Genomic DNA, 16,847 nt, shown 5'->3' on the forward strand with positions numbered 1-16,847 from the left:
GGGCCAGTACCCCCTGCATCTCCACCCCTCCTACCAGCCTCAATGTGGTTTCTTTTTAATTCCATAGTTGTAGGACTCCCATTCAGCTCAGTTTATGATGGTTTTGAATGATGGTTATTATATAGTTTAGTTGTGATTTTGATGTGGTTGTGCAAGGAGGTAAGCCATGTTTACCTACACTGCCATCTTGACCAGAAGTTAGAAGACATTTTTATAAACCCCTTTCTTTTCACATCTGCTCTCCAGCTAAGAAAAAAAGATTACCAAACTGAACCTAAACCAATAAAATATTTCAACACATCACTTCTCATATCCATAAAAATACTCATTTTTAATTTTTTTATCTGGCTACTTGAAGAGCTAACAAAAGCCGGATAGTTTGTGTTAAATAAAAAGGTAACTAAGCTTCGTAATATGAACATAATTAAACATTTTTTGAAATGTAAGTGGACATTCTTGGAGTAGATTTTTGTCACAGACATATTTATTTAGATCTTCGTCATTCAAACTGTGAGATCAGAGTTAGCATTGAGAGAGTAAGATGCAAATAAAAACTCACTTTGTTTGCTTTTTTGTTGTTGACTGAACTTCCCTAAATCACCTTACACTCTATCTGGAGATGGCACTGCTTTCCCTTTCTTTTTGTTTATTTTTTAAGGACAGTATTATTTGAAATTGTTCTGAAAGCTTTTAGTCTTACTACAGCTCACTTCAAAGTGCATAGAAGCCAAGATCTGATAATGCATCAGACACAGTTATTGGCTCACTCTCTATCTACCCTTTCTTTATCAGGGCTTTCTTTGTCAATGGAATACCAAATTAGTTCAAGTATTAACCCTTCAGGAACATAATTCTTTTTCCCATTGTAGGGGGAAATCTGACTTTCTCTAATATTTAAAAAAATCCCCTTCTTCTTAATCCTAATTAGTTTGTGATCAAGTTCTACTTTGTGAGATATGAGGAGAAATCTGTTGAGTACTGATGGGTATTTGTAGTAGTATTATTATCATTTTTACATTTGAAAGGCAAAGGCAAAAAAGTTTAATTTTGCAAAAGTCACGGAGTAAAAGGTGGAGTATTGACTCAAGGCCAGAAATTGAATCCCAGAGACCAAGCAATTAGACATACGAGTGAGGACCCTCAAAAAAGCAGAATTATCATCTTGATGGTGGACCCCTTGTATTACTGGCTTCCCCCACTAAAAGTGTTCTAGAAACCCACATGTATTAATGTACCAACTGGCATTGTTGGGAGAGGCTGTGTTTGGCTTCAGTGAATTATTTTTTTGAAGACTATTTCAGCATCTTTGCCCATTTCATGATGGGCAATTTACAAGTTCACCTGTCACACCATGCTGAGTGTTCAGCAATTTTTGATCAAAAATGGGATGACCCCTATGTCCCACTCTCCTTATTGACCCAATCTTGCCCCAAACAGCTATTTTTTGTTTCCCCAGATGAAAAAGTTCTCAAAGAGAAACATTTTGCCGATGTGGAAAAAGTAAAACAAAAATATGGTAGAAGCACTAAAAGACATCAAAATCGATGAGTTCAAGAATTGATTTGAGCAGTAGAAAAAAACATTTTGAAAGGTATAATAGGTTTAAACATCAGATGTTTAAACATGTTAGAATAAATACATGATTTATTTAAGAAATAAATTCCATGTTTTGGGGCCCCCTTTGTAAAATTTAAAAAAAAAGGTTATTTTTCAGGTGAATACTAATAACTTTTATGGAGCACATGGGGGAATGAAGGATTCTGTTCCCTTTTGGGCTGAAGAGCCCATGAAAATCATGAGAACCCCACGGTCCTTTACCGCAATGGATATGTAGGCCTTTTCAAAGGGTGCTTGTGTCAGAATAGCACACAACCATGTTGTCACAAGTTAGGTAAGAGCACATAACGATAAAATTGCTTGCTGATTTCTATTCTTCCGAATTTAGAGCAAATGAAAGTTAGAAGGACCAACACATTGATTGAACTGACAGCTAAATTACTTTAAAATGCACTTGTGTCTTGATGCACACTGTTATAAAAAGGAGTCATTGCTATAACAAAACAGTGAAGCAGGATACATTTCATTAACACGGTACCTTTGATTACCAGCCCGCTAATAAGCTTCTGAATAAGACAATCATCTATTGTGAAAGTTTTATAACCAAATAAAATTGTAGGTAATAAAATAATTTTGTGAAGACCAAGGTAACAGGTCTTTAATTTAATAATCTGCATTATAAAGTTTTATGTATAAGAGAACACTTTATGCTATACTTTCTAAAATTCTTTATCTAAGAAGAAATTGTCTTTCCCCTGCCTTTTTCTGTTTGTTTGTTTTTAGTGCAAAATCCTATAGCCCTTAGATTCCATGATAGGTATTTTGGGAAAATTGGAGAGTGATAGGTATGTCTGAGCATATCTAGACATTTTACTGGGAACCAGTGGAAGGATAGCAGTTTTAGAAGGAGATGGGGTGAGTTGAGTTATTCCCATGTGTGATTCTAGCATTGGGACCAGACTTTTTTTTCCCAAGAATCAGCCTCATTAGAGAGTCTCCCATGTGCCAAGGGGTTATGTAATGTTTGGAATCATGTAGTATCTTTGGAATCATGTCATGTCTCCAGGCATTGATTACTACCTGGCAACCTGTTGACTGAAACTTCTGTATGGAATGTAGTTGAGAATATTCCAAATATATAAATGCCCCAATTTTCTCATTAAATGTCCTACTGTTGTGTCATGAACTGTTGGTCCATGGGTGCCCTCACACTCTGTCTGCTCTAAGTGCTACTTGGCCACGTAATGTTCTGACTCTGAAATTCAAATTCCCTGGGCCATCTGCAGAGATCTGCACACGTTTCAGACGTGTTAATGCTAGCCACCGCCAGAAGCCGTAGCACTGGGTATGTGTGGCTGTATATTTGTGTCAACATTTTCCTTTCTCCAGATTTCATCTTTTTCATATATCACAGTTCTCTTTCAAGGTATAAACTATTTGGCCATATTCTATAAAATATATATTCTACATGAATGAAATCTTATTCCTTCAATTTTTTTAATGGTGAATATTTTGCTTCAGTTTCTGACCTCTATCCCATTGTGGAAATAAATTTTATTGTTTTAGAAAATATAGTAAATCATTGGGCCAATGATTGTTCTGGTGAAGTGTTGAGTCCTTAATAAGTAAACTTGATATTTTGAATATATGTATTTCCATTACTTAGAAGAAAAGTCTGGGATTCTGAGCTATGGAAAATAGAAAAAGAAGTTCACAACTGAAGGTTAAATATAGAGGGTCAAATACATTTTACTTAGTTTATGTGTGTGTGTGTGTGTATACATATATATATATATGGATTTATGCAAATATTTTTATTACACCTCTCACATATATTCATTTTTGCCACCTTAGGAACATAAAAATCATTGGCTCCCAGATTAATACATTGGAGACTGTTAGTGCACATGATGACTTTTTGACCCCTGTATGACCCCTAGGGTGAAGGACTTAGCACCTGTTCAGGTTCTTACACTGTTGTCCAGACTAAGGGAATTGAATTCCAAGTTTGTGGGTATGTGTTTATGCATTTCAGTAAGAATGAGCAGAGCTTTGATGAGATTCTCAGTGCTGGTCCCTTCCCCAGGAGATGGGAGGAATCGGTCTTCTGGTCCAAAAGGTGGACTGAACTATGGCATCCTCAGTATATTCTTAGCATGCTCACTCACTATACCTGGATCAATGGTTTGAAAAAAGTATGCAGGATTATACCTTTAGTATTAATTCAACCATCATGTGATCTTTCAAATGAAAGTGAAGTGGGCATGCATTATAGTGGGGCTCAATGAAGTCCGTGCCTCATCTTGGGTTCTTTCCCACCTGCTCTACATGCGCTGTGCAGCAATGAACCTCTCCGTAGACCCTCTGGTGGAGTTTGACGAGCAGAGTGAGAAGATAAGCCCCAAGGCTCTCGGTTTTGGGAAAGAATGCTCCTATTTATGTAAACAGAAGCATTTGCAAATGAGCATGGTTTTCCTCAACAAATCAATAAGAAGTTTAGCATTCATAGTTCTAATGCTAACCAGGGAGCATGTCAAAGGTTTAAGTACTTTTAAGACTATCAGTCCCACACTATAATTAATTCTAAGAATTCAAATGATTTTGACTGCAACCTCAAAAAGTGCCAAAAAATATCTAGATTCTGGCATTTCGACACATGCACACTCACCACCACAAAAAAGACAGTTTGCTGCCTTTGCTCTTCTTAAGCATCTACTAACTATTGGGCAAATTTAGTGCATGGACAGAGGGCGTGACTCATACCTAAATCATAACAGACCTCTTTGATTGCTAAAGTGATGAACTGTAAAATAGCCTTTATTTGGACAGCTTCAAGGAGAAAATGATTGTTCTATGAAGTCTTCATAAGAAATTTTGTACTGTGGAAGGATTCAAAGAAATGGAAGCAGCAGACACGATTTTTTTATTTTGAATGTATATTATTTCTTTATTTTTATTGAGGTATAATTAACATACTATATTACTTTCAGGTATACATATCATGATTTGATATTTGTATATATTACAAAATGATCCATGCGGTAAGTCTAGTTAAACATCTATTACCTCATTTTATTTTTTCCCCACCATTCCTACCCACCCAAGCTATCCCCACCTCCCACTCTCAACCTGACCCTGCTTTGGCTTTGTCTGTGTCTGTGTGTCCTTTATACATGTTCTTTGACAACCCTTCTCCCTTTCCCCCCATTATCCCTCCCACCTCCCCTAACACTAAATGTTTTATAACAGGAAGTTGTTTCTCAAATAATTGTGTTCCCATGGTTGGTGTGGGAGAGAAGAGCATTAAATGCAAAACTTAAAGTATCTACAAAAATGTTGGGCTTGCACATCCTCCTGGCTGCTGATCTGGCTCTTTACATTCGATGTCTCCTGACACTTCCAGTGATTCTCATCATAAACTTGTGCTGGCTCATCACAAAGGAAGAGGTAGGAAACAAAGCAGGACACTGTGCAGCTGCAAGAGTGGGCTTCCTCTGGTTTGGCTTGATCAAAACATCACATGACCTTCATATTCCACCCTCATCACATCAGCCTGTTCCGAGGATACCACGCTGAGGATTTCTGAGGACCATTTTAATGCAGTATATTTGCTTGAAATTAAGTACTAAGAGACTGCCCTTTAAAGTATAGAAGAAAAATTGTACAAGTCATGTAGAGAGTCTCACAGATTTTTATGGGACAATGTTAAGAGTTGCATAATGCTATGCTGAATTTGTATTTTGCTTTTAAAGCAGTTTAATTACACTGAGACCTAAACTGACAAATATATAACCCATAGTTACGTATAGTAAAGTCTGCCCATTAGCTTGCTAGAAGACACCAAAAAGAATAATCAAGACATGTTACTCTCCATTAGCACTTAATCCAACTGGAATTTATAATATTACTCTTTGGGGATAGAAAATATTGAGAATTTGTCTATAAGAGAGGACTCATTATAATAAAAATATTCACAAGGTACTGTAAAGTGAGTTATTCTCTCCATGCATTATTGTTTGAAAACCAACAAACTCAAAAAACTTTAAAACCAGAAATTTTCATTCATGTGTATCATAGAAAAATATTTACAGCAAAGTTACATATTTAAGCAGCCAGTCCAATCCCAAATTCAGGCAGAGTAGTAATCAGTTATACTATTAAGCATTGTCTTCATTTTCACTTTTGGGCTGTCAGCAGCTGCACGTGGTGGGCAAGGCATCAGATTTGGAAGAAAGCATTGATTTGCTTGATTTCAACTATAAATCTGGAATGCATCTTTCAATTTATGAAATCACAGTTTTTCTTCTAGGCCTCTGGATTCTGGTACCATTTTGTATTCAAAACAGATTATTTACTGACAGATTTTTCAACTACAGATCTTAAAAAATAGAAAGAATTTGAAAACATTTTCACTTTCTCTTTAGTGACCAAGTGACAGTAGGTTGGTTACAGCATGGATATTGAATTACATGAGTATTTATATCTCACTGAATTAATAATTCACAGCACATGACTATTATGAAAAGTAGCTGAGAAAACACAATGCCTATCTCTAATTGCACATTGTGGATGGTGCCAAGTGGGTCCCTGGGAGTGCTCACACACATGTGCATGCCATGTGGGTTAAATCAGACAGATGTTTTGTAGGGGTGGTCTCAGACGCCAACCATAAGCCGCTTCCTCAGATAACTCTATGGGTTCCTTCTCTGAGACTGTACCAGGTAGACAAGCTAATAGCTGTCTTGAGAGCTTTTCCTTTCGGGATGCTGATCACTGCACAAGAAGCTATCCAAGTACACGAAATACACGATCATTGGAACATGGGGGAGATTGTCAAAAAATGTTACAACTTTTGCTAAAATGAGATCAAGATTACAAACTTCATTTTACAAATAAGAAATAGCATGTTATGGATTAAAAGTTTGTGAAATATGTTTAAAGACATCCAAACACACATATAGTAAATGTACGATCCAGGTTTCGCCGCAAGGCTGCAAACCACGTGCCCTTTACATCCCCCGCCTCACGTAAGTGTGCTCTGTAGCCACATGAACCTCATTGCTGGGCCTTCCCTGCATCACGTTTCCATCCTGTCCTGCTCTCCTCAGTTTGCAGAAACTTTACACTTGACTATTCATTCCACAGATCATGTCTGCAGTAGAACCATCCTAAGAGAAGTCTTCTGCCACTATGATGAAAATTTTGTGAGGAGAAATATGCCACGAAACTTAACTCTTGTTTGCCAATTAGCCTATGTTAAACTTGGTTTTGTTATCTCTCATTTTGCTTTAAGTTGCAGTTTCCAAGAACCTATCAATGACTAATGTCAGTAAGTGAGGACTTACTCTACATATATTGTATTAGATATAAAATACTTTGAAAATGACAAGTGTCCAGAATTGCATTGTAATATAGTTTATCTCTCTTTGTCTTATACAATTCTTTCAGCCTTGATCCTGGGTGGTTTGATAAATGTTCAATCTGTAGTTCTATTTTACAGAAATGAAGTGAATTCTAAGAACAAGTGACTCTCACTTTTTGCACATAAGATGAACAATGAAATTTAGGTTACATTCAGATACTGATATGGTGCATTTACCTAGCCCATTGGCTATAGATGTGCAATGTAAAACGATATACAAATTATTAGTTACATGTGACGGAACAGAGGCAAGCAGACCATGTGTCTTTTCATAGCTGCACAGAGATGCCAACTGGCCACCAAAATTCATGACCTCCCTGCCGTAACACAGACCTATAGGAAAGAAGCTGCTGAGCCAGGCTTTACAGCGTCCTTTACATTGATGTCAGATGTGGGAGTAGATCCCACTAATGGAACACGAGCAGAAACATGGTCAAGGGTGTGTTTTCCTTAAGCTTTCTTCCCTTTCTGCCAGCTTGGGCAGAGGAAAGTGGGGCCCCAAGATGTGGAAGAGTCACAAGCTAGAAGTATGCAGTCTCTGAACATTCACATTAGGAGAAGCAACCTGTTAGGAACACACAGGTCTGACTGTTGTCCAACTGAAAAATAGGCTTCTGCTGCGGCCATTGAAAGTTTGGACTTTATTGTAGTCATCTCACTAATACAGAATTGAATATGTACTTTAATAAAGTATTAATATTATATAATAGATAGAACTAATAATTTTTTAAACTGTGAAAAAAAAGTGAATTATTTTTAAATTATAAATACTGCATAAACTATCTGCCTATTTCATTTCTTCGAGATGTTATATAAAAAGGTTAATTTTACTAGTTAATATAATTTATAGATTGACTTTCTAATTAGTTATATGGATATTATCTCACTTTTTAAAGAAACAACAAATAATGAGAATACTTTTCTTGTAGCTGATATAACTTCTAGATTGAGCTCTCTAATTAAAGACAGGTACTATTTTACTTTGCACTGAAACACACAGACACCGCCTTTGGTTAGCACAGAGAAGGGATTTCAAAGCAAACTGGAATTTAGAGAAATCTCTATGTTGCATTTAAAAGGTGATAATCTGCATGTCTCTATTTGTGTCACATGCATTATGTGCACATTTTATGTCATGGTGGCTGAGGGACATGGTCCCACAATGGAGATCCAGTGACCGTTTCCAATCTATGAGACCTGAGCAATTTACCTGCCTTGGTCTGTTTCCTCATTTATATTATGAGAACGATAATATCTATGCTATAGGATTTTTATGAAAGTAATACAACACATCTGAAGGCATCTTTTAATCTGGAAATAGAACTTCACATTATTTGTTATCATTTATTGGACTTTACATTTTATGGCAAAAAATACAAACTCATAGGGAAGCTTGGCTTAAATTCAGCAGAAATTCAGTTTTCACAATAGTCCCTGAACATACTTTAAAACATTTCTGTTTCTCTGCACACTTTTTTGCTTCTTCGCAATGGATTAAAGAAAAGACAAATTAGTCATCTGAGATCACCCATACAATCCACTCTTGTAGGTCAAGATGGAGACATGTTAATGGAGAAGAGATATCATTTATTTATAAACACTTCAGTTAGCTGAAGTGACTCTGTGCATATTCAACCAAACTTGGGGTCACTGGGTAACAGAAAAAAAACTAAAGTAATCATCAAAATTAATCATACTGACGCCTGTATGTCTGATATTTTTTAGAATATTATGGGAAACAAACAGCAGTGAAATTTGGCAAACAATTTGGAGTGTGTATGTTTTATAAAATATGGCTTTTAAGTCTTGCGGTTAAGCTTTGGCCCAAACCCCATTCTCTGGAGTTCGGGAAAACCAAGTTTTCTAATACAAGAGATGTGGAAGACCAATTTGCAAAAGGATAAGAGGGAGGCAATGAATTAAATATTTGTACATGCAAAATTCCAGAAAATTGCCAATTAGACAACATGCAACTATACTAGATAGTTCATGAAAGGTGGGATTTAATACCAGAATTTAGGTAGGAGAGACATATTTTGATATGTTCTTTTTTTTAAAATATATTTTATTGATTATACCATTACAGTTGTTCTATTCCCCCCTTCAATCCCTTCCACCCGCACCCTCCCTCCCCCACCATTCTGCCCCCCTTAGTTTATAACCACGTGTCTCAAGTTCTTTGGATTCTATATTTCCCCCACTATTCTCACCCTCCCCCCTATCTATTTTCTACCTACCATCTATGCTATTTTCTGTGCCTTCTCCCCCCTTCTCCCCCTCCCACTCCCCTGTTTCTAACCCTCCATGTGTTCTTCATTTCTATGGTTCCACTCCTGATCTAGCTGTCCACTTGGTTTGCTTTTGTTTTAGGTGTGGTTGTTAATAGCTGTGTGTTTGCTGTCCTTTCACTGTTAATATTTTTCATCTTCTTTTTCTTAAATAAGTCCCTTTAGCATTTCATATAATAAGGGCTTGGTAATAATGAACTCCTTGAACTTGACCTTATCTGAGAAGCACTTTATCTGTCCTTCCATTCTAAATGAAAGTTTTGCTGGATAAAGCAATCTTGGCTGTAGGTCTTTGGATTTCATGACTTGGAATACTTCTTTCCAGCCCCTTCTTGCCTGGAAGGTCTCTTTTGAGAAATCCGCTGACAGTCTGATGGGTACTCCTTTGTAGGTGACTGTCCCCTTATCCCTTGATGCTTCTAGGATTCTCTCCTTCATTTTGGTCTTGGCTAATGTAATTATGATGTGCCTTGGTGTGTTCCTTCTTGGGTCCAACTTCTTTGGCACTCTCTGAGCTTCCTGGATTTCCTGGAAGTCTATTTCCTTTGCCAGACTGGGGAAGTTCTCCTTTATTATTTGTTCAAATATGTTTTCCACTCGTGGCTGTTTCTTTCCCCCTTCTGGTACCCCTATAATTCGGATGTTGGAACGTTTAAAGATGTCCTGGAGGTTCCTAAGCCTCTCCTCATTTTTTTGAATTCTCATTTCTTCATTCCTTTCTGGTGGGATGTTTTGTTCTTCCTTCTGGTCCATTCCATTGATTTGAGTCCCAGTTTCCTTTCCATCACTATTGGTTTCCTGTGCATCTCCCTTCTTTTCATTTAGTTTAGCCATATATTCCACTAATTTGTGACTTTGTTCCACTAATTTGTGACTTTGTTCCTCTAATTTGTGACTATAATCTACCAGTTCTGTGAGCATCCTGATAAATAGTGTCCTGAATTGTGCTTCTGAGAGGCTGGCAATTTCTTGGTCGCTGAGAGTTATTGGCTCTTGGACTTTGAGTTCTTCTTGTGCCATCTTTCGGGTTGTTCGTGCCTGTTCCATAGCAGGATCAGAGCCCTAAAATGTTCACTAGAACAGGGCAACTAAGTCGCTGGGTTGTGACGTTGTATGTGGGGGCGGGGTCAAAGAGCGACAATGGCTCTCACCGGTATTGCAGGGCAACTAAGTCGCTGGGTTGTGACGCTGTATGTGGGGGCGGGGTCAAAGAGGGACTCTGGCGTCCCGTCTGCCGCCTGCCGCCCCGGCCCTCACCGGTGCCAAAGGGCAACTAAGTCCCTGGGTTGTGTCGTTGTCTGTGGGGGCGGGGTCAAAGAGCGACAATGGCTCTCACCGGTATTGCAGGGCAACTAAGTCGCTGGGTTGTGACGCTGTATGTGGGAGCGGGGTCAAAGAGGGACTATGGCGTCCTGTCCGCCGCCCGCTGCCACGGCCCTCACCGGTGCCGCAGTTGCTGCCGTCGCCTGGCCCACGTGTTTCGTCCCACTGCTCGAGAGTGTGCCACCGCCGTCAGCCCTCGCCCCCTGGGGCCTGCGTGGTCTGTCTCACTGTGCGCGAATATGCGCCCGCGGTCTGCCCCGCACCCCAACTGGTTCTCGTCTGCCTGCGCACCTGGGTCGGGGGCCCTGTCCTGCCCGACCCTGCTCGCTGTTGGCTCCGCCCCTCTTACCGTCCCCGTTGAAGGGTTAGATGTAGTCAGACTTCCGTATAATTCAATTTTCTGTCCTTTGGTTGTGTCTTTGTTTCTCCAAACCTTTGTTTTATTCAATCTTGGTTGTGGGAGAAGGCACAGTGTTTCCACCTATGCCTCCATCTTGGCGGAAGTCCCCCTTGATATGTTCTAAGTAAATTTGTAATGCTATTTAATAATTGAAGATTCATTTAAGTCTTACTCTCTCAGAACACATCAGGACACCTTCAGTGTGTCTTCAGTAATTAGACTATAGTCAAGATTATGAACCATAGATACCAACACAGAATTCTATTTTTAGAAATGATAAAAGGTATAGTCAATTGGGAAAAGGAAGAAATAATACTAGACCTATCTATAGTTGACAATGGAAATCACAAATGTTGTGGTACAGTGAGTTTTCATTTGAACAGATATTCAAGATATAACAATGATTTAAATGTGTCCCATGTCAAATAAAACAAGTTGCGAACATTCCATGAGCTATGACAATTACATGGCCTCTGCCTCTGTAGGGACTTTAGAATAAAGCATTCAAGTCCAATGCTCCATGGAGACAACCCTTTAGAAGAAAATTTTTGATAATAAATGCTACGAGTCTCACAGTGACATTTGTAAATTCCATTGCACTTGGATGATTCTCTGTATTTAAAGAATCGTCATGATTGTTTTTTACTTTCAGATTATAATTTTTTATATATTTTATTGATTATGCCATTACAGCTGTCCCATTTCCCCCTTCATTCCCCTCCACCCTGCACACTCTCTCCCACCCACATTCCCCCATTTAGTTCATGTCCATGTGTCATAAGTTCTTTAGCTTCTACATTTCCCACGTTACTCTTGCCCTCCCCCTGTCTATTTTCTCCCCACTGTCTATGCTACTTATTCTCTATACCTCTTCCTTCCTTTCCTCCTCCCACTCCCCTGTTGCTAACCTGCCATGTGATCATTTCTGTGGCTCTGCTCCTATTTTAGCTGACCACTTAGTTTGCTTTTGTTTTAGGTGTGATTATTAATAACTGTGAATTTGCTGTCCTTTCACTGTTCATGTTTTTTATCTTCTTTTTCTTAGATAAGTCCCTTTAACATTTCATATAATAAGGGCTTAGTGATGATGAACTCCTTGAACTTGACCTTATCTGAGAAGTGCTTTATCTGTCCTTCCATTCTAAATGAAAGCTTTGCTGGATAGAGCAATCTTGGATGTAGGTCTTTGGATTTCATGATTTGGAATACTTCTTTCTAGCCCCTTCTTGCCTTCATGGTCTCTTTTGAGAAATCAGATGACAGTCTGATGGGAACTCTTTTGTAGGTGACTATACCCGTATCTCTTGCTGCTTCTAGAATTCTCTCCTTTATTTGAATCTTGGCTAATGTAATTATGATGTGCCTTGGCTTGTTCCTCTTTGGGTCCACCTTCTTTGGGACTCTCTGAGCTTCCTGGACTTCCTGGAAGTCTATTTTCTTTGCCAACTTCTCCTTTATTATTTGTTCAGATAAGTTCTTCCTTTGGGGAAGTTCTCCTTTATTATTTGGTCACATAAGTTTTTCACTTGTTGCTCTTCCTCTTCCCCTTCTGGTGCCCCTATAATTTGGATGTTGGAATGTTTAAAGATGTCTTCTTGGAGGTTCCTAAGCCTCCTCATCTTTTAAAATTCTTGTTTCTTCATTGTTTTCTGGTTGGTTGTTTCTTTCTTCCTTCTGGTACACTCCATTGATTTGAGTCCCAGTTTTCTTTCTATCACTATTGGTTCCCTGTGCATTTTCCTTCATTTCACTTAGTGTAGCCTCTATTTTTTCATCTAATTTATGACCAAAATCAACCAGTTCTGTGAGCATCCTGATCACCAGTGTTTTGAACTGTGCCTCTGATAGGTTGGCTATCTCTCGGTCACTTAAAGGTGTTGGCTCTGGGGCTTTGATTTGTTCTTCTGTTTGAGCCATCATTTTTGGGTCAGGTCACGCCTGTTATGTATGAGGAGCGGCTTTAGGTGTTCACCAGGGCGGGCAACCCAGTCACTGGGTTGTGGTGCTGTATGTGGGGGAAGGGGTCTGAGAGGGAACAATGGTGCTTGCTCTGCTCTCTTTCAGATTTCAGTCCCCTCTACTGCTTCCCACGAGCAAACTGGGCCATTCTGGTGCTGGTTCCCAGGTGGGTGGGCTTGTGTATGTTGTAGGACCCTGTGGGTCTCTTCAACGAACTCTCCTGTGAGGCTGGGAGTCTCTCCTGGCACCTTTTCAATCTGGTTTATTTCCTGTCACTGGGTCCCTGGGTTGTGCAGTCTGTCTCGCTGCCCATTTTTGCCTAGTTTATCTGCGTGCGAATGTGTGACCATGGTCAGCCAACCACTTTGCATGCTCTGCTGGTTTCCTTCCCACACCGGGGGTCTGCTAGCCCCTTGCTGCCTGTGCTCCTGGGTCTGGCAGTCACCACCCATTCCTGCTACAGCCCCTCTCCACTGGCCACCAACTCCGCCCCTTACTGATCTGGTTGAATGGTTGTTGGACTTGCATGCAGTTCAATTTTCTGTCTGTTCTGGTTGTGTTTTTGTTTCTAAATCTTTGTTGTCCTTAATTTTAGTTGTGTGAGGAGGCACCCCTCCATCTTGGCCAGAAGTCCAGATTATAATTTTTAATTAAGCTAAATTCTCTAATGTCAGATAACCCAGTCTTTACTGAAAGGTCTGTCATTTTTAAGTGACTTTATTGCCTTCTCTTATGAAAACGCAGGGGTTACTGCTTCTTTTCCTGGCCACAGGGGGTGACAGGAGATGTGAGTAGAAAGCAGTAGAAGACTGCTGTTGAATGATCTGGGGTGATTTGAAGTGTATTAACTTTTTACTTATCTGTCTCCCTTTGAACATAGGCTTTTAAAAATCCTAATTATTAGATCCCAGTTGTCAACTTATGAATAATTTTTGTGGCTCTGCTCTAAACCTTCTTCAAGTTTTCTTGTGAATTGTGCAGGCCAGAACTGTAGTCATTTCTATTAGTCCTCTTAATAAAAGGCATTTTCTTTGTTCTGTTAACAGATATGTTGGAGTCTAAACACTTTATTGTTTTTTTAAAGTTTCCTTTGTAAATAGCATTCTAGTAACAAACTATAGAAATGATCCCTGAAAGTACAGTCTTGTAAATAGCATTCTAATAGCAACCCAATGCTAATATGTGGGAATCTAGTATAACTCGTCCTTTTGGACACAATAATAAAATATTTGCCCCCAATTCTTCAAAGCAAGTGGCAGCTTCATGTGCATCATGCCATGTTCAGACACACTCAAAGATTATTTACTGGCCTTTTTGTGTGAAGATAAACTGGCTTTTCTAAAATTTTTTTTATAGTTTAATGGAACAAGTTATTAGAAATAAAAACAACTCTAGCTGGTTTGGCTCAGTGGATTGAGTACCAGCCTATGAACCAAGGGGTTGCTGGCTCACTTTCTAGTCAGGGCACATGCCTGTGTTGTGGCCAGTTCCCCCAGTGGGGGGCATACAGGAGGCAACCACACACTGATGTTTCTCTCCCTCTTTTTCTCCTTCCCTCCCCCTCCCTAAAAATAAATAAATAAACTAAATCTTAAAAAGAGAAGTAAAAACAGACATCAGGATTTACTATGGAAACAAATAGCATAGTTGTCATCTCCAATTCAGCTTGAATCACTGACTTCTATTGATGTAGTTCTGGTGAGCGATGGTGCATCCTGCTGCTGTACAAAAATAGGCAGGTCAGTTCTGTGGGGCATATTCTTCAGAGCTGAAAAGTGTTCAGTTTCTGAATTACACTACATGTCCACCAGAAGCACACAAATTTATCCCTTGGCTCGAAAGCCTGGCATTTTAATGGTAGGAAATCCTATTGCCTTGAGGGGAAGGGAGAACAGAACTGAGTGGAGGTCAGAGTTGAATTCTAGACTAATTCTTTTTTAAAAAATATATTTTATTGATTATACCATTACAGTTGTTCTATTCCCCCCTTCATTCCCCTCCACCCTGCACACCCTTTCCCCCGCTGCCCCCCCTTTAGTTTATGACCACGTGTCTCAAGTCCTTTAGATTCTATATTTCCCCTATTATTCTTGCCCTCCCCCCTATTTTTACCTACCATCTATGCTGCTTATTTTCTGTATCTTCTCTCCCCTTCTCCTCTTCCCACTCCCCTGTTGCTAACCCTCCATGTGATCTCTGTTTCTGCGGTTCTGCTCCTGATCTAGCTGTCCTCTTAGTTTGCTTTTGTTTTAGGTGTGGTTGTTAGTAACTGTGAGTATGCTGTCCTTTCACTGTTCATATTTTTTATCTTCTTTTTCTTAGATAAGTCCCTTTAACATTTCATATAATAAGGGCTTGGTGATGATGAGCTTCTTGAATTTGATCTTATCTGAGAAGCACTTTATTTGCCCTTCCATTCTAAATGAAAGCTTTGCTGGATAGAGCCCAGCCCAGCCCAGTCCAAAATATGGCTCAAGAAGAACTCAAAGCCCCAGAGCGGATAACACTAAGTGATCAGGAAATAGCCAGCCTCTCAAATGCACAATTCAAGACACTGGTGATCAGGATACTCACAGAACTGGTTGATTTTAGCCACAAATTAGAGGAACATATGAAGGCTAAACTAATTGACATGAAGGGAAATGCACAGGAAACCAATAGTGATGGAAAGGAAACTGGGACTCAAATCAATGGAGTGGACCAGAAGGAAGAAAGAAATGACCAAAAAGGAAAAAGTGAAGTTACAAGAATTCAAAAAAATGGGGAGAGGATTAGGAACCTCCAAGACATCTTTAAATGTTCCAACATCTGAATTATAGGGGTACCAGAAGGGGAAAAGAAACAGCCACGAGTGAAAAATTTATTTGAACAAATAATAAAGGAGAACTTCCCCAGTCTGGCAAAGGAAATAGACTTCCAGGAAATCCAGGAAGCTCAGAGAGTCCCAAAGAACTTGGACCCAAGAAGGAACACACCAAGGCACATCATCATTACATTAGCCAAGATTAAAATGAAGGAGAGAATCCTAGAAGCAGCAAGAGATAAGGGGACAGTCACCTACAAAGGAGTTCCCATCAGACTGTCAGCGGATTTCTCAAAAGAGACCTCACAGGCAAGAAGGAGCTGGAAGGAAGTATTCCAAGTCATGAAATCCAAAGACCTACATCCAAGACTGCTCTAGACTAATTCTTATAATCCCCCCCCACACACAATATTAGCTCCCACACCTTCTTACTATGAAAGATTATCCATTTCCAGGAATAAAAGATATGTCTCAAAGAAGATCCCTCCACATCTTTCAATTCTTTGTATTTAGAATGTATTCCTTTAAACTTTATTAAAGACCAGCCTAACTGTATATTCTAATAAAAGGTATTTGGATTTAGAAGATGAATCCATGCTTACCCCACATAAATAAGCCTAGAAAACAGCAAATGTATTTCCATAACTATTTGTTTGGTTGGGCAGTAGTTATAAGCACTAAAGTAAAGCTTGATGTGCTTCTCAAACCACTTCGTAGAACTTCGTTTGGGTGGGATTCTCTGTGAAATGAATTAGGAAGATAGCATTGCAGGTTATGCTTTATGTCGCAGATGTTTTTCTGATCTGACTTACAGGCGCTCGCCTGTGGCTGGGATGCCGTATCAGCGATTTTTGGTGAGCTCTGTGAAGGCCACCAGAGTCCCTGAGGACCAGTTTAGAGTCCCACTGTTGCTCATTTGTAATGAATAGTTCTGTCCCCCTCAATTTGTATTTCAGTCACATTTGTTTAACAGCTCTTTACATGACTCTGTTTCAAGCATGTCCATTTGATCCTGTCCTTTTTAGAATAAGTTTGACTGCTGCTTNAACAGCAAATGTATTTCCATAACTATTTGTTTGGTTGGGCAGTAATTAT

At 39.3% G+C, this 16,847-nt stretch overlaps 1 pseudogene; it reads right to left on the minus strand.

Moving 5' to 3' along the window:
- Window positions 1–14,011: 14,011 nt before the first annotated feature.
- LOC118993783 (uncharacterized) lies at window positions 14,012–14,095 on the minus strand (annotated as a pseudogene).
- Window positions 14,096–16,847: the final 2,752 nt, after the last annotated feature.

The sequence above is a fragment of the Sturnira hondurensis genome, unplaced genomic scaffold, assembly GCF_014824575.4.
Source record: "Sturnira hondurensis isolate 20B ecotype Veracruz unplaced genomic scaffold, ASM1482457v3 Scaffold0008897, whole genome shotgun sequence".
Taxonomy (NCBI): domain Eukaryota; kingdom Metazoa; phylum Chordata; class Mammalia; order Chiroptera; family Phyllostomidae; genus Sturnira; species Sturnira hondurensis.